General features: G+C 39.0%; 1 protein-coding gene across 1 annotated transcript in view; it reads left to right on the top strand.

Annotated features, from left to right (window-relative positions):
- Positions 1-5,478, top strand: part of LOC311042765 (twist-related protein 2-like) — a 90,170-nt gene extending 84,692 nt beyond the window's left edge. The window contains exon 3 of the transcript XR_014600543.1: positions 5,468-5,478. The gene's annotated coding sequence lies outside the window, so the exon portion shown is untranslated. The remainder of the gene's footprint in view (positions 1-5,467) is intronic.
- Positions 5,479-18,254: the final 12,776 nt, after the last annotated feature.

Below are 18,254 nucleotides of genomic sequence, written 5' to 3' on the forward strand. Positions count from 1 at the left end.
TCTGGAGGCGCTGTAAGCTCTGAAATCTACAAAGTATGTGTAAATAAATGGGTGCTTTTGGAAGTACAAACTGACCGACCCAACTCAGAAGCAGGGTTGTCCAGTGCGTTGACTCTGAACACTGATTAAAACGTCAAAATTAGAGGATGTATGCCTACTAGACGAGACTAAAATGTGTGCTAAATGAGGCAAGACAAGTGCTAATGGCAGTAAACTGTTGTTGACTGACTGATCTTTCCCTGGGGCATTTAAAGGTTACAACTGCACAGTTTTCAGAGGAAAACATTTACTGCCGCTGACGGGTGTAAACCTTGATGTCCAAAACCGTTACTTTTCAGGAAATAAAAAAACAAATACCTGTATTCCAAAGGATCGAATGTAGTTATTATTTTGTCACAAGCTCATATTAATACTTTTCATTGGTTGAATATTTATAAAATCCACAGACACACTTAACCACTTTCACGCACAAACAAAAAAGCAAAAATAGTAGATCTACAAGCTCACGGCGCGTTGCAACGCTGTGCGTTGTGGGTTTGGCTATTTGTGCTACCTTTGTGTGACACTAGAATGGCGAAGTAGGACATTCATTTACGGGAGGGATGGGGGGAAACATAAGAATTGACATATGGAGATGTGAGGGTTCTGCCAACAGCAATGATTATATTCTGACCTGGATTGGGGACTGGATGGACCTCAGACGGTGTTCCTCATGAAACCCACTGGACTGACAGCGAGAGCACAGGTCATAATCATCACACACTGTACACGTATACCTGGTCCCCCAAATTCTTCCCCTACAGCCGTCACAAACCACACCAGGGTGATGTGCCAGGATCTTGCAAACAAAACAAGAGAAATGTATCAGTATGCATTTTGTATCAAACTAGAAAAGTTGTTTTGGGTGAACTATCCCTTTAAGGTCTCTTGTGTACGCTGAGCGAGTTTGGATCTAGCGAGGATCTGAGGAGTTTGTTAATGTACAACCTGTGAAAATGGCATAAAATGTGCTAGAACGCCACAATACATTCAAAATGGCTGAATTCCTGTTGTGTTTAGGCCATGGGTCCAAGCAACTTTTTGGTAAGTCGGGACATGATACAGGTGTGTACCAATTTTCATCCTTGTAGGTGAAACCGTATTGCGGGGCTTCAACTTTAAAATGGTGTAGGCGGCGCTATTGAGCCATTAGGCCACGCCCCTTTTCACTACCACCACACTAAGTGACCGGACTAGTGGGACTCTCTATTGCAGCAACAAGGACACAATCCCCTTCCGGCTTCCCACCCATGAACTGTATGATAATCTATGCCACCCAGACACACCTTTAATAATCTATGTTATCTTTATTTTTACCAGGTTATTTCCAACCAGTGTACTGTATTTTTCTCTTAGCGTGTAAACCTTGATTAAACGTTACTTTTCAGGAAAAAGGAGTTATTATTTTGTCATAAGCTACTTTTCATTGGTTGAATATTTATAAAATCCACAGACACACTTAACCACTTTCACACACAAACAAAAAAGCCAAAATAGCAGATCTACAAGCTCACAACGCGTTGCGACGCTGTGGGTTGTGAGCTTGCAGGTTGGCTATTTGTGCTACCTTTGTGTGACACTAGTATGGCGAGGTAGGACATTCATTTACAGGATGGGGGGGGGACATAAAAATGTACATATGGAGATATGAGGGTTCTGCCAACAGCAATGATTATATTCTGACCTGCTGGAATGGGGACTGGATGGACCTCAGACGGTGTTCCTCATGAAACCCACTGGACTCACAGCGAGAGCACAGGTCATAATCAGGACACACTGTACACTTATACCTGGTCCCCCAAATCCTTCCCCTACAGCCGTCACAAACCACACCAGGGTGCAGCAAATTTCTGCCAGGATCTTGCAAACAAAACAAGAGAAATGTATTAGTATGAATTTTGTATAAAACTAGACAAAGTGCTCCTCGGAGCACAGGTCTCCAATAGGCCATGCAGGTACATGTAGCTAAAATTGACCTCATGGTGGCGCTAAACCAGGACAATCTGAATACTTTTGAGGTTCTTCCTTGGCCTACTGGGAGTGAAATGAGTAAAATGTTCTCACTGATGGGTCCAGCAACGCTTGTTATGTGCAAACGTGCCCCTCCTGAAACTTTGTCAGGTTTTCAAATTCCATTTTGTTTGACTACGATTGGCTTTCAGATACATCTTGGTAACATGACTTCAGGGATAATGTGTACCAATTTGGGTGAGGTTTGGACAACATTGGTACTACAGTAGTTGCAACAAAAACTGTGTTATGCAACAAAAACGCAACATGGCGGAAAACTTGAAATTTGTGGAGTTCCGTAATAATCCAAGAAATCCAAGGGTAAAGAGTTTTGATTGTATGACTTACGGTTCAAGAGTTATAGGCCAAAATGTGAATCGTCCTGTTATAGCGCCACCATGAGGCCAATTTGAAACATTTCTTCCTTGGCCAAGTGGGACTGTGAGAGCAAAATTTCACACCAATCAAACATTAGGCATGATTTGAGGCATTTTGCTCAAAACAAGCCACTCCTGCAAACTTTACATGCCAATCAGGATGGAATGTCACAAATGGGACAGATCCATCATGATCACATGACTATAGAGATAATGGGTCCTGATTTGCGAGATGTTTTTAAAATATCTGTAGGAGTAATATAAAAAAAATAAGTTTTGTAAAAAATTGGCCTCCTGGTGACACTATAAAAGGTTTTTCCTGGGCCTCTAGGGACTTTGTGTGCAAGGTTTCACACCGATCGGTCCAGTTATAGGTAAAAACGTGAATCAGCCTGTTATAGCGCCACCATGAGGCCGAGTGGAAAAATGAATTTCATCTTTGACCCAGTGGGAATGTGCGTGCAAAGATTCATGGCAATCTGATGCTGCGTTCATGATTTGAGGCATTTTGTTCTAAACAGGCCCCTCCTGCAAACTTTGGAAGCCAATCTTAATCAGGATCATAGACTGTAAAAACAATTGTACAAAAGGAGCCCCATTGGTTTCTACTGACCGTCTTGAAGCCGTCCACTGTCCAAAACACCGCCCTGTTGAACAAAGTCATGTTATTTCATATCAGCAACATTATGTACAGTATGGTATTGTACATGAGCTCTATTAAACAACATTATGCCTTGGAAAGAGGGAGGGAGGAGATAAGAGAAAGAAAGCAATGAGAAAACATTTAGGCAGACAGACAGACAGACAGACAGACAGACAGACAGACAGACAGACAGACAGACAGACAGACAGGCACACCAGAAAAGGGTAACATCATTATTTTAAAGTGAGTGAATGAGTTTAGAATGCATCATATATTCTTTACCAGCTCCTCCAGCACTTGGTCGACGGCATCATGGATCGCAGGCTTGTGCTCCTCATACAGGTCTCCTGTCTCAGCAGCGCATGCTGGGAACAACAAAGATATAATGTTGTTTCAGCTGCTCAGACAGATTGCAGTCAGTTCCTAGACCCATGGCTAGGTTTGACCCTTTCCCCCCCTTTGTTTGCACCTTATGTGTAATCTTTATGTACATCCAGTACCTGCCGCTATGTGGACATACCTTATCCTCATTTTCATAACTGCAGCTATGTGGACCTATCGATGTGTTACCACTTTCACACCTTACAATTAACCTCATACACATACTATATCTGCTGTTTTTTTTTCTACGTTTATATATAGATATTTTTGATTGTATGTAGATTTTTATACTGTAATAACTTTTTTCTTGTGCTCCCTCTCCTTGTCCCCCCTTCTTTTTTATTCTCCCTTTCTGAAAACAAGAAAGTTAGACGGTGTTCTATTGAATGGAACACATCTACCAGTTAATGATAGCAACCGCCTAACACCCAATCTAGACAACTTTTAGTTTTAACAGTAATTGAACTCAGCTCTCTGGTTTGCACACACAAGCACAAAGTTTCTCTAGGAAATGTTTTAATGTTTTACTTTGATTCTGCTGTCCCAACTTTCCTACTCTATTATTTTCTTTTGCATTCTGTTCTATTCAGCGCCATTTAATTTTCTCCCCTTGGTGACCATTTCACCAGTATCGCTACAGGTGGGATGTATAAAACTATTAAACTTTCCAAGTGATGGTTGCAGGGCAGTCTTCTCACCTGTAAAACTGGGTCTTTCATCTGGATCTTGGTTCCAGCACCTCACCATGAGTTTGCCCAGCTCCTGTCCAGTTTCTCCAATAACCCCTGGCGGTGGCCTTTCTCCGCTGGAGACATCATAATATTCAAGTTCCTGGCCAGTATCTGAGAGAGTGGAGGGAAAGATAGATGATTGGGATGGGAATTGTAATACATAGGAGACCAGGTACACTAACGTGTTTCTAATGATTCTTATTATTGAATTAACATTAAGTCAAAGAATGGAATCTTTGAGGCAGAGACAATGAGTGATTAAGGGGCAGCTTCCACCAAGCCTTTTTTTCTGAGCGCTGTTTTGTATTGCAGCGTGATGAGTCACTGAGCATTTATTTTGTTCAGATTATGTTACTGACTCGGGCGTTTGGAGGTGTTTTTAGGTGAACACCTTGCCGTTTTCAGCCGGTAAAAAAACGTATTGGTGGACACAGCCCCTAAAGGAGGGAGATATTGATGGAGAGAGAACAGAAAATGAAGACAATGAAGGAGAAAGCAAGACAAAATAAAGAAGGGAGAGGGAGAGAATTACTCACTTAAAATGGTCCACACCAGTATTGCGTAACTAAAATAAAAAGAGACATTGATCAGCAATTAGCATACATATCCACTTAATCATCACACATGGGACAGATAGCATTAGCAACGAATTCTCAGCATCAGTGTTATAGTTAGCCCAATAAGAACACTTACAAAAATAACTAAATAGCAACTGGATAAAACCGCCAATTATACTGTATGTTGCTGTTTTGAGGGTATTTGTCAGTGTTCATTTGTTGTATTGCAGCCACAGAGAAAATGGCACAAGGAATGATGAATACCTGTAGACATCATGGGGACATTGTCCGCAGTCCTCTGGTGGCATGTATAATTGTGTCCCCATAGGTTCACCTGTCACCGTGCTGACAAACATGGCGATGCCAAAGTCAGTGATCTGGATAAATAAGAGAGGGAGAAAGAGAGAGAGAGAGAGAGAGAGAGAGAGAGAGAGAGAGAGAGAGAGAGAGAGAAGGGGTAGAGGAATAGACAGAGGGGAAGGAGAGAGAGAGCAAGAGTGACTGATGATGCAACACTACTGAGACAACGGCCAGGCAAGCTCTACCACAGTAGGCTATCAAATGCCTGAACACCCGACTTTTGAAGAGTTTGTACCCATGCGGCTACCATCAGACAAGGCCTGAACACTGCCTGCTACCGGTCCGGCCTGTCATACAAAATAATTATGTTGGTCTAGTATTCCTGTGAGTTACACTCTCATACTTCCTCATGCCTTGTCAGAAGTGAAGCCGACATGGTACGCTTATTGGGAAATTACATTTCCGGGTCTACAGTCCAGAATTTTTGGACATTGAAGCAGTTTCACTTTGCCAAGCCCAGAAGACTGGCCGGGCATCGGTTTGTATTGATGCTCAACGAGGAGCCAGCTGATGCACTGATATACTCTATGGGACAAGAGGCAGTTAATTGATTTGGCTTTGTGGACGGACAGAAGGCTAATGATTCTGACTGAGTAACGGGACTTTCCACGTGATTTCTGAGCATGCACGATTCACTCACGGACCCAAGAGGAAGTGAGTCTGTTGAACAAGGCACCTGAAATAATTTCCTGCTCACTGTGACTTTTCTGAGAAAGAGGAGGAAATAGGCCATAGGCTTGTCATTGGAATCAAAAGCCCTATTCATACCTGGGGGCTTCTGGTTATCTTGTCCTATCCTATATTAAAATAGCAGAATGGGTCGATAGTGGACATCAGAAACATAACATCCGTACTTGCAAGGCACACTGTTGCACCCATCCACACCAAACTTGGCACAAACACAGGGTTCTACCATGACAGCATTCACACCAGGGGGCCCCCAGAGGAGACACATTCTCAAGGAGGCACACCATTGCTGCAATTCACACCAAACTTCGCACAAACACTGTTCAATGGTCTGCCATCAGAATAGCCACACCAAAAAAATAAATGTACACACACATGTGGGACACTACAGCAGTGTTACAGCAGTGTTTGAAGGTTTCATGTCAACAAATGTAAAGAATATATATTTTTTCATGGTTTCTTTTTTAGGTTTTCATTCAATGGATTTTCTGTGGTCTGGGGTTTTCTGAATAATTAGGCTCAGAAAAAGTGCTGTGATTGGCCCGTGGACTTTGACGTCACAGTCTGTTAATCCCACCCACAGTCTCAGCCCCTCTCCTTCGTACTAAACTGCTTCCGTTCAGTTTAATCACAAAAGAAAGGCAGTCAGTGATGACGTTAAATAAACAAAGATTATTTTGTACTAATATTAAATCTCAGTTGCATTCGCTTCGTACAAAAAAAACAGAACAGAGATTAGTTTGAACAGTGCCAGAGGAGGGCATGCTTGACCCATCATTGGGGGTAAAAATCACCCCCAAAAAGGTGCCTGGGACTCACCTTGACATTTAGACCTCGGTCCAGCAGTACGTTGTCAGGCTTCAGGTCTCTGTGGATGAGAGGGGGGCTGAGACTATGAAGGTACTTCATGCCCAGAGCCACTTGGTGAGCCAGTCGAAATACCAGGGACCAGGGTGGCAGGCGCTTTAGTTTGTTCTGTTGAGGGTTGGGGTTAAACAGAGTCATTGAATTCACAACCACAGACACGAATACAAATAAAGCTGTAATCCTTAAAGGAGCACATCCCTTATTTTCAACCTTATCTTCATATAATTGGCCCTCACTAATGCACCTTACAAGATGGCATTTCTGTCTACTTACTCTATGCCTCAGATGAGGGCTGTTCTGCTTTATAAAACTGAGTACCTTAAAGGAATACTTCGTCCCAAAAAAAAAAAGCTTTTAATTCATGGAGATTTTTTTTCCGTCACATTCCTGAGCCAATAATCCAATATTTGACTAATAGGCTCTATGCACAGCAGCCATATTGGGAAGGAATTGGGCCCCTTCCTCACTTCCTTCACAGGTGTTACCAATGATACTAATTAAGACTCTGTTCCATTTAGTGTGGCATAGTGGTTGTCTCATTTTCAAGGACCCCCATAACTCTGAGAGTGTACAAATGGAACCAAATGGACCCTTACGGGTCCATTTGGTTCCATTTGTACACTCTCAGAGTTACACAGCCACCATAATGGGCCATTTGGGAACCAAAATGGAATGTTTCTAGTGAGCCAACATGCACAATATCAGCACCCTGACCAGAATGGAACAGAGCCGTCATTAGTATCATTGGTAACACCTGTGAAGGAAGTAAGAAGAGGCCCAATTTCTTTCCAATATGGCTGCTGTGCATAGTGCCTATTGAAGTTAATAGGAGACCAAACTTAACAAACAAAAATGATCTTTGAAACTGGATCGTCAATAGGCTCATCAGTGATTACATCAGTGAGAGTTGTTTTGGATGTTATATTATTCTTTTATATAGTTTTGCATTGGTCTCCTACCAGGTAGCTATTGAATTATTGGCTCAGGAATGCGACATGCATTCAAGGCTTCATCGGGTGAGTAATTGATAGGTAAAAAAACATATACCTTTAAAGGGTAAGGAATAAATGTAGAGAGACAGAAAATTACTTCTCAATGGATACATTTAGAATTGTTTTAAGATATGACTTTTAAAGCCCTTCATGCAAGCTCCTCAAATTATAACTGTAATGTATAATGCAATATAATAAGTGTAATGCAAATTATAATATATGTTCAATTTGTTGTTGTTTCATTGCCTTCTTGCTCCTGTTATCTGATATAATCTTAGCTTCTGAGGGGAAAAAACCTGACCTGCAAGGTGGCGAGGGATTCTCTCTCCATCAGCTCTGTGACCATACCCACATGGTCACAGAGTATGTGGGGGTACATGGGTATCCGGCCTCTGAAGATCCCCAGGACCGCCACGACATAGGGGCTCTCTGCATGTAGCATCAGTCCAGCCTCACGAATCAATTCCTCATCATTCCTCGATCTGAAGAAGACACATGAGATATATGTCACTCTTAGGGTTGCCAACCGTCCCTTAAAATACGGATTTGTCCCTTGTTTGGAAACTAAAATACGTGTCCCTTATTGAACTGATAAGGGACACACTTTGTTCCTTACTTTTGGACACACATCTTACAAGTTCAAACAGCTCATATACTTTGATACAGGTTGTAACCACTTAAACCCTCTAAACTTAATAAACTGGACCTGAGCTGTCTCTGTGCTTGGATATTGTATTTGTTATAGGGATTGAGGTGAAGTCTTTGCCCATTTCAGTTGAAACTAATTAAACCCTGCCTGTCTTGATAAGCAACTTAAAGGGATATTTCACAGTGAGTTACTCACGGCATATAGCCATGAATGATTGGATTTTCTATATTTTTCATTCATTTATTGTTGACTTCCTGATCAATAAAATAACTCTCAAATAACTGAAAAGTAACTACTGTTATGATTGATCATTTTAAATATAGCTTTGCTCTTGTTAAAATTGGCCTCATATTTACTTCAATTAATTAAATTAAAATTATTAAAATGTGCGGGGCTTCTGCTGGTCTAGCGGTCCAGGAGCACACCACATGTAGGCTCTAATGCAGCCTGACAGCGTGCTGCGGGTTCGAATTCCGATCCCCACAACCTTTGATGCGTGCCATTCCCCGACTCTCTCTCGCTGTTTCTTGTCACTCTCCAATATTACTATCAATAAAGGCAGAAAACCCCCAGAAATATATTTAAAAAATATATACATATATGTATATTTTATCAAGAGTATCTATACTTTGACTCAAACACAGGAGTTGAGTACTTTGTCCACCACTGGCTTTTCCACTTACTCGTCATCAGTACATAATATTTTAATGGCCACGTCCCGTTCCCACTGAAGATGTCTGGCCTTGGAGACTTGACCGAATCCACCTGCACCGATCACCAGCCAGTTATCCTGTAGATCGCGAGTTGGAATCACTGGAAGATCTCCAAGACTGTAGACCGGACTGTCTATACATACATGAGTCATTCTATGGAAAATAAGGGGTTAAGAGGTTAACCTAGTGCAAAAATTGCAACTCTTTAAACTTTTTTGTTTCACAAATATGTTAGTAATAACAACAATAACAAGCAAAAGTCCTAAGAAATCCCAGTGGTGGAACAGATTGAAAAATGCTGAAATAGGTGATATCACAATTTCCCATTGATGCCCATGTTAAAAAAGGATTCAGGCATGTTTTCTTGTCTGATTTCCACACAAAAGGTTCAATACTGTCCACTATCAACCAGAAACTGTGCTGGATGCAGTACAGTGCTTGTAAACAAAAATAAATAAGGAAAAATAAAGAAAATCTGGCAATCTTTCCCTTCGAGTGCCATTTCTGTCTGTTATGCATTATGCATTTGTATGCAATCGGTTGCATACTTTATTAAAAAAAAGTATAATACCTGTACTAATGTGACATCAGGGACGTCAAGCTTCCCTCACATCAAAAGATGTACGTGTGTGTGTTTGTGTGTGTGTGTGTGTGTGTGTGTGTGTGTGTGTGTGTGTGTGTGTGTGTGTGTGTGTGTGTGTGTGTGCGTGCGTGCGTGCGTGCGTGCGTGCGTGCGTGCGTGCGTGCGTGCGTGCGTGCGTGCGTGCGTGCGTGCGTGCGTGTGTATCAGTTGCTGGATTGGCTTTGTCAACAAGTCAACAAAGCCAATTTGATCATTGGATGATGAGTTGTGTTCCTGTCATTGTAAACTGGATCATTGGATGATGATGTCATTAAATGGATTGAATCATCAGATTCAGCTCACAATGCTCACAATTTCACTGTTTTGGGAAATTCTTATGATCTTATCATTTTGGGGTAATATATTATTGTACAACAGCAATGCATTTATATGAAAAAGAAAAAAAACTAAATGTACTTTTGAATACTTATATATTTTTTAAAGCCTGTACGGTAACACTTTACTTAAAGGTCGGGTTTATAATGTATTATAATCACATTTATAATGCTTTATAATGTGCTTATAAGGCATAATAACACTCGTTATACATGTTGATAATCATATATGACAACTTATAACAATGTTTATAACGTATTGCTAACACCTAACGCTAATAGCTGGTGCTATGGTGTATTATACATTATAATAATATAATTTGTAAGTGCTGGTCATAATGCATTATAAGCTCAGTGGAACAGCTCATTAAAACTACCATAACTTATATATTTTGTTATGTATAATTATAAACATTTAAAATGAATGTTTTGAAGCATCATAAGTAAATTGTATAATGCATAAAAATGGTGATTATTGTTGTTATAATATGCTGTTCCACTGAGTGTATAATGCATTATGACCAGCACTTACAAATTATATTATTATAATGTATAATACTTCATACATCTTGTTATAAGTTGTTATGTATAATATTAAACATTATAACAAGTTTTATAATAAAAACATTATAATAAATTACAAATGTGGTTATAACACATTATAGACCGGACCTTAACATAAAGCCTTACCACATGGGTGTACTTTTGAATACTTAAAGGACAACTTCATACATTTTCAACCTATCTTCATATAATTGTCCTCACTAATGCTCATTGTAATATGGTACCATTTTTGTCTATTCACTCTGTGTCTCAGAGGAGGGCTGTGAACAGCTCAGAAACCCGCTTAATAGTGACATCATCAATGGAAAATCAGAGCTAATAGAAACTGCAGGCTTTTTATCCCTGGAAAGTTAGCGTGCTATAATGGAAGCCATTGTTTTCACGTTAATACAAATCTAAATACATTTTTTTTTATCTTGTTTAAAAAGAAAATCTGCCTAACAATGATGTCACTGATAGGTGGGTTTCTGAAGTGTCCACACTCCACAGCCATCCTCTGAGACACAGAGTAGACATTTTTTTTTACCATTTTATCATAAACATTAGTGAGGACCAATTATATGAAGATAGGTTGAACATGGGTGAAGTCGTCCAGTCTTTTAACTCAAGTAAAAAAATACTGAGCAACTTGTAGTTGAGTATAAATTGACCGGGAGTAATGTATACATTGACTCAAGTACAGGGGTTGAGTAGGCCTACGTTGTCCACCACTGAATGTAACACCATCACATGTGTGTTTGGTTTCCTGACAATTCAATTCAATGCAATGCAATGCAATGCAATGCAATGCAATGCAATGCAATGCAATGCAATGCAATGCAATGCAATGCAATGCAATTCAATTCAATTCAATCGTGTCTAAAGTCCTTACCTGTCACAAGTCCTGATGAAAAAAAAAGTCTTGATGAATCCACGCTCCTCGTCTGAAGAAATGTAAATGTAATTGGATGAAATTACACTAAAATGTAGTTGTTGAATGTCTTGTAGCTGGGTGCATTTCGCCTTTCCGACATGTTGCCTTTCCGACGTTGACGAACCCTATACCTAACCCTAACCCTAACCCTAACCGCACGTGGAAGCCACTAGTCGGAGTGGCGAGATGTCGGAATGGAAGGAGAACCCCCTTGTAGCTGTGGTCATCAAACAGTGTCAAACTGTATATAACCCCCTCTATCTCTGTGTCTCCGCCCAGCTGGGCGGAGACACAGAGGTACAGAGGTAGTGTGTGTGTGTGTGTGTGTGTGTGTGTGTGTGTGTGTGTGTGTGTGTGTGTGTGTGTGTGTGTGTGTGTGTGTGTGTGTGTGTGTGTGTGTGTGTGTGTGTGTGTGTGTGTGTGTGTGTGTGTGTGCGCGCGCGTGTGTGCATGTGTGTGCCAATATAAAGTTATTATAAAGCAGTCTTAGGCTAAGAATAGCTTAATAATAATAACACATACGGTAGTTAAACTCAGAGCGAGTGGTCATTATATATATATATATATATATATATACAGTATATATATATATATATATATATATATATATATATATATATATATATATATATATATATATATATATATATATAAACAAATTAAAACAGTGAACAGCAACAAATGGTCTGGGGAGTATACTTTGTATGTTCAATTTGAATCCAACATATAAAACTTTTTTTTTTGTGATTTTCGTCCTCCTAAAACAAACAACAATTTGCTCATTTTTCGCTTTTTCATTCTGAATTGAAAAATAGTCAAAATGCTAACAAAATAAATCTGAAAAATGAGCCCTTCTTTCAGTGTGTGTCTTTTCAGGGTGCTGGATGACATTACCAGCCTCAAAAAGTCAACAAAGCCAATCAACAATATGATTGGATCCATTGATCATGAAATGTGTCATTGTCATTTTTTTTACCACAGTGTGTGAGTGAGTGAGTGAGTGAGTGAGTGAGTGAGTGAGTGAGTGTGTGTGTGTGTGTGTGTGTGTGTGTGTGTGTGTGTGTGTGTGTGTGTGTGTGTGTGTGTGTGTGTGTGTGTGTGTGTGTGAGTGAGTGAGTGAGTGAGTGAGTGAGTGAGTGAGTGAGTGAGTGAGTGAGTGAGTGAGTGAGTGAGTGAGTGAGTGAGTGAGTGAGTGAGTGAGTGAGTGTGTGTGTGTGTGTGTGAGTGAGTGAGTGAGTGTGTGTGTGTGTGTGTGTGTGTGTGTGTGTGTGTGTGTGTGTGTGTGTGTGTGTGTGTGTGTGTGTGTGTGTGTGGGTGCGTGCGTGCGTGCGTGCGTGCGTGCGTGCGTGCGTGCGTGCGTGCGTGCGTGTGTGCGTGCGTGTGTGTACAAGCCTTCAAAAAAGATTTGGCAACAAAATATACTTCAAGTAAAAGCAAAAGTATGCTTTTCCCCCAAAAGGAGTGAAACGTTTTGGATAATAGCATATTGTGAACTTGTAGATCGGCTATTATAGAAAGCATTTTTTTTAAAGCACATAGGTTATGTCATAGGGTGCGTTTGGATATACGCACCGGGAGCGCACTGGGACGTATTGGTTTGTATTGGACCAGTGCGCTCAGTGCCTTATATCAGATAGTCATACACATACGGGGAGTGGTCATTATATATTTATATATATACATTTAACATAAATATTTATAAATATAATATTAAATAACTCAACTCATAACCTTCTTTTGACCCAGAAATAATAAAACTATTAATTTAATGTTTGTTATTTAGCTTTAAAGTGTCAAAATGTAATTCAGTATACTGTAACTGTCCGGGCTAAAATATTAATGACAAAAACATTTTTAAACGTTGAAATCCATCCTAAAAAAATAAGTGAACACCAATGGCATAATTTTTGTGATTTTTGTCCTCCCAATACAAACAACATTAAGCTATTTTTTCCTTTTTTTATTCAGAATAAAAATAATTGTAAAAATGCTAATAAAAACAAATCACCTCTGGTCTTTTTTTTACTTGCAACAACAGAAAAATTGCATTTTTTTTGCCTTTTCTGTTAAGACATGAACAATCAGGGGGGAAAAATCACAAAGATGCCCCTTTTTTCTGTCCTTTGGTCTTTTTTCGATTTGTTCTCCATGTTTCATTCTGAAAGAATGAAAGACATTTTTGACACTGACAAGTAAATCACAATAATTACCCCTTCTTTCGGTCCCTTTGTCTTTTTTTGATTTGTTACAAGAAGAAATGGCAAATGTTTGCCTTGTTTGTTCATAATTGAAAAATAGTGAAAACGCCAATAAAATAAATCACAAAAATGCCCCTTTTTCTTGATTTGTATCTTTTTGCTTTTTTATCATATTCCTTTGGTCATTTTTTGAGTTGTGACTGAAAAAATGTGAAAGGTCTTGTTTTTTCTGGGGGTTTTTTTATATTCAGTCCGATTCCCAGAAGTCAACACAGCTAAATTTTGTGTTCCTGAATCAAAAAACAGAAGTCACATGACTATTCTGTTCACTTGGTCACGTGGTGAAATCACACGGTCTTTGTCCTTCCATAACACACATGGGCAACATACGGCCCGGGGGCCGGACCCGGCCCTTTGACCATCTCAATCCGGCCCTCCAAGTCATATGCCATATGTTAATGGTTTTGAGACAAATTAATTTAACTCCAATTCATAATAATTAATTGCCATTTGAGTACATACCTGCATTCCTCCATCCTTATGTACTCAAATGTTTTATGTTTATAATGTAACAGTAAAACAGTCTGCCGTGAGTCCATATATAATGAATGCAATGTGAATGCAATGTGTTTTTTCAGTGACCTATGGAGTGGTGCATATCAGATAAGATAAGATATGGCATTGACGTGGATTGTTTTAAGTAATCTTTTCATTGTAATCTCCAGAGTACACCAGAGTGATACAAAAGAAAAAGAAAGATCAACATTTTGTAACTGAAAACAGACTGACTGTCTTGCTGAAAACATTGGGCCATACTGCACATATCTATAATACTGTATCTTATTGCCATGTTGCATTCAGCTATCTTTTCAAGTTGTTTTTTCATCTCACAACTTGATTCAGTTTTCTCCTCCTCAGTGTTGAGGCCCTTGGCCGATAAGCTACTGACCACAGTTCACCTTGAGGTCCTGCTCACTGCTGGGCCTATGTCTAGATCACCAGGCTCACTAGCTGTTTAGTGCTGATACTAAGCCCCTAAAATTGGCTACTGGGCGGCTGGCGGTGTGTGTGTGTGTGTGTGTGTGTGTGTGTGTGTGTGTGTGTGTGTGTGTGTGTGTGTGTGTGTGTGTGTGTGTGTGTGTGTGTACAAGCCTTCAAAAAAGATTTGGCAACAAAATATACTTCAAGTAAAAGCAAAAGTATGCTTTTCCCCCAAAAGGAGTGAAACGTTTTGGATAATAGCATATTGTGAACTTGTAGATCGGCTATCATAGAAAGCATTTTTTTAAAAGCACATAGGTTATGTCATAGGGTGCGTTTGGATATGCGCACCGGGAGCGCAATGGGAGCGCACTCATGTATTGGTTTGTATTGGACCAGTGCGCTCAGTGCCTTATATCCGATAGTCATACACATACGGGGAGTGGTCATTATATATTTATATATATACATTTAACATAAATATTTATAAATATAATATTAAATAACTCAACTCATAACCTTCTTTTGACCCAGAAATAATTGTACTGCAAACTATTAATTTAATGTTTGTTATTTAGCTTTAAAGTGTCAAAATGTAATTCAGTATACTGTAACTGTCCGGGCTAAAATATTAATGACAAAAGCTTTTTTAAACGTTGAAATCCATCCTAAAAAATAAGTGAACGCCAATGGCATAATTATGCTAGTGTTTATAGCAACATATACATAAATGGTCTGGGATCTTAGTATAATTTGTATGTTCAATTTGAATTCAACATAGAAAAGCACTTTTTTGTGATTTTCGTCTTCCCAAAACAAACAACATTAAGCTATTTTTTCCTTTTTTTATTCAGAATAAAAATAATTGTAAAAATGCGAATAAAAAAATCACCTTTGGTCTTTTTTTTATTTGCAACAACAAAAAATGGCAAATTTTTGCCTTTTCTGTTAAAAAATCAGGGGGGAAAAAATCACAAAGATGCCCCTTTTTTCTGTCCTTTGGTCTTTTTTCGATTTGTTCTCCATGTTTCATTCTGAAAGAATGAAAGACATTTTTGACACTGACAAGTAAATCACAATAATTACCCCTTCTTTCGGTCCCTTTGTCTTTTTTTGATTTATTACAAGAAGAAATGACACATTTTTTGCCTTGTTTGTTCATAATTGAAAAATAGTGAAAACGCCAACAAAATAAATCACAAAAATGCCCCTTTTTCTTGATTTGTATCTTTTTGCGTTTTTATCATATTCCTTTGGTAATTTTTTGAGTTGTGACTGAAAAATGTGAAAGGTCTTGTTTTTTCTGGGGTTTTTTTTATATTCAGTCCGATTCCCAGAAGTCAACACAGCTAAATTTTGTGTTCCTGAATCAAAAAACAGAAGTCACATGACTATTCTGTTCACTTGGTCACGTGGTGAAATCACACAGTCTTTGTCCTTCCATAACACACATGGGCAACATACGGCCCAGGGGCCGGACCGGGCCCTTTGACCATCTCAATCCGGCCCTCCAAGTCATATGCCATAATTTATGTTAATGGTTTTGAGACAAATTAATTTAACTCCAATTCATAATAATTAATTGCCATTTGAGTACATACCTGCATTCCTCCATCCTTATGTACTCAAATGATTTATGTTTATAATGTAACAGTAAAACAGTCTGCCGTGAGTCCATATATAATGAATGCAATGTGAATGCAATGTGTTTCATCAGTGACCTATGGAGTGGTGCATATCAGATAAGATAAGATATGACATTGACGTGGATTGTTTTAAGTAATCTTTTCATTGTAATCTCCAGAGTACACCAGAGTGATACAAAAGAAAAAGAAAGATCAACATTTTGTAACTGAAAACAGACTGACTGTCTTGCAGAAAACATTGGGCCATACTGCACATATCTATAATACTGGATCTTATTGCCATGTTGCATTCAGCTATCTTTTCAAGTTGTTTTTTCATCTCCCAACTTGATTCAGTTTTCTCCTCCTCAGTGTTGAGGCCCTTGGCCGATAAGCTACTGACCACAGTTCACCTTGAGGTCCTGCTCACTGCTGGGCCTATGTCTAGATCACCAGGCTCACTAGCTGTTTAGTGCTGATACTAAGCCCCTAAAATTGGCTACTGGGAGGGCCGGCGGGCGGGGCGGCTGGCGGTGTGTGTGTGTGTGTGTGTGTGTGTGTGTGTGTGTGTAAAAGATTTGGCAACAAAATATACTTCAAGTAAAAGCAAAAGTATGCTTTTCCCCCAAAAGGAGTGAAACGTTTTGGATAATAGCATATTGTGAACTTGTAGATCGGCTATTATAGAAAGCATTTTTTTTAAAGCACATAGGTTATGTCATAGGGTGCGTTTGGATATGCGCACCGGGAGCGCACTGGGACGTATTGGTTTGTATTGGACCAGTGCGCTCAGTGCCTTATATCAGATAGTCATACACATAGGCCTACGGGGAGTGGTCATTATATATTTATATATATACATTTAACATAAATATTTATAAATATAATATTAAATAACTCAACTCATAACCTTCTTTTGACCCAGAAATAATTGTACTGCAAACTATTAATTTAATGTTTGTTATTTAGCTTTAAAGTGTCAAAATGTAATTCAGTATACTGTAACTGTCCGGGCTAAAATATTAATGACAAAAAACATTTTTAAACGTTGAAATCCATCCTAAAAAAATAAGTGAACACCAATGGCATAATTTTTGTGATTTTCGTCCTCCCAAAACAAACAACATTAAGCTATTTTTTCCTTTTTTTATTCAGAATAAAAATAATTGTAAAAATGCTAATAAAAACAAATCACCTCTGGTCTTTTTTTTACTTGCAACAACAGAAAAATTGCATTTTTTTGGCCTTTTCTGTTAAGACATGAACAATCAGGGGGGAAAAAATCACAAAGATGCCCCTTTTTTTCTGTCCTTTGGTCTTTTTTCGATTTGTTCTCCATTTTTCATTCTGAAAGAATGAAAGACATTTTTGACACTGACAAGTAAATCACAATAATTACCCCTTCTTTCGGTCCCTTTGTCTTTTTTTGATTTGTTACAAGAAGAAATGGCAAATGTTTGCCTTGTTTGTTCATAATTGAAAAATAGTGAAAACGCCAATAAAATAAATCACAAAAATGCCCCTTTTTCTTGATTTGTATCTTTTTGCTTTTTTGTCATATTCCTTTGGTCATTTTTTGAGTTGTGACTGAAAATGGTGAAAGGTCTTGTTTTTCTGTTTTTTTTTTATATTCAGTCCGATTCCCAGAAGTCAACACAGCTAAATGTTGTGTTCCTGAATCAAAAAACAGAAGTCACATGACTATTCTGTTCACTTGGTCACGTGGTGAAATCACACGGTCTTTGTCCTTCCATAACACACATGGGCAACATACGGCCCAGGGGCCGGACCGGGCCCTTTGACCATCTCCATCCGGCCCTCCAAGTCATATGCCATATGTTAATGGTTTTGAGACAAATTCATTTAACTCCAATTCATAATAATTAATTGCCATTTGAGTACATACCTGCATTCCTCCATCCTTATGTACTCAAATGTTTTATGTTTATAATGTAACAGTAAAACAGTCTGCTGTGAGTCCATATATAATGAATGCAATGTGAATGCAAT

This window comes from Gymnoscopelus microlampas, assembly GCF_963454915.1.
Source record: "Gymnoscopelus microlampas genome assembly, chromosome: 3".
Classification (NCBI taxonomy): Eukaryota; Metazoa; Chordata; class Actinopteri; order Myctophiformes; family Myctophidae; genus Gymnoscopelus; species Gymnoscopelus microlampas.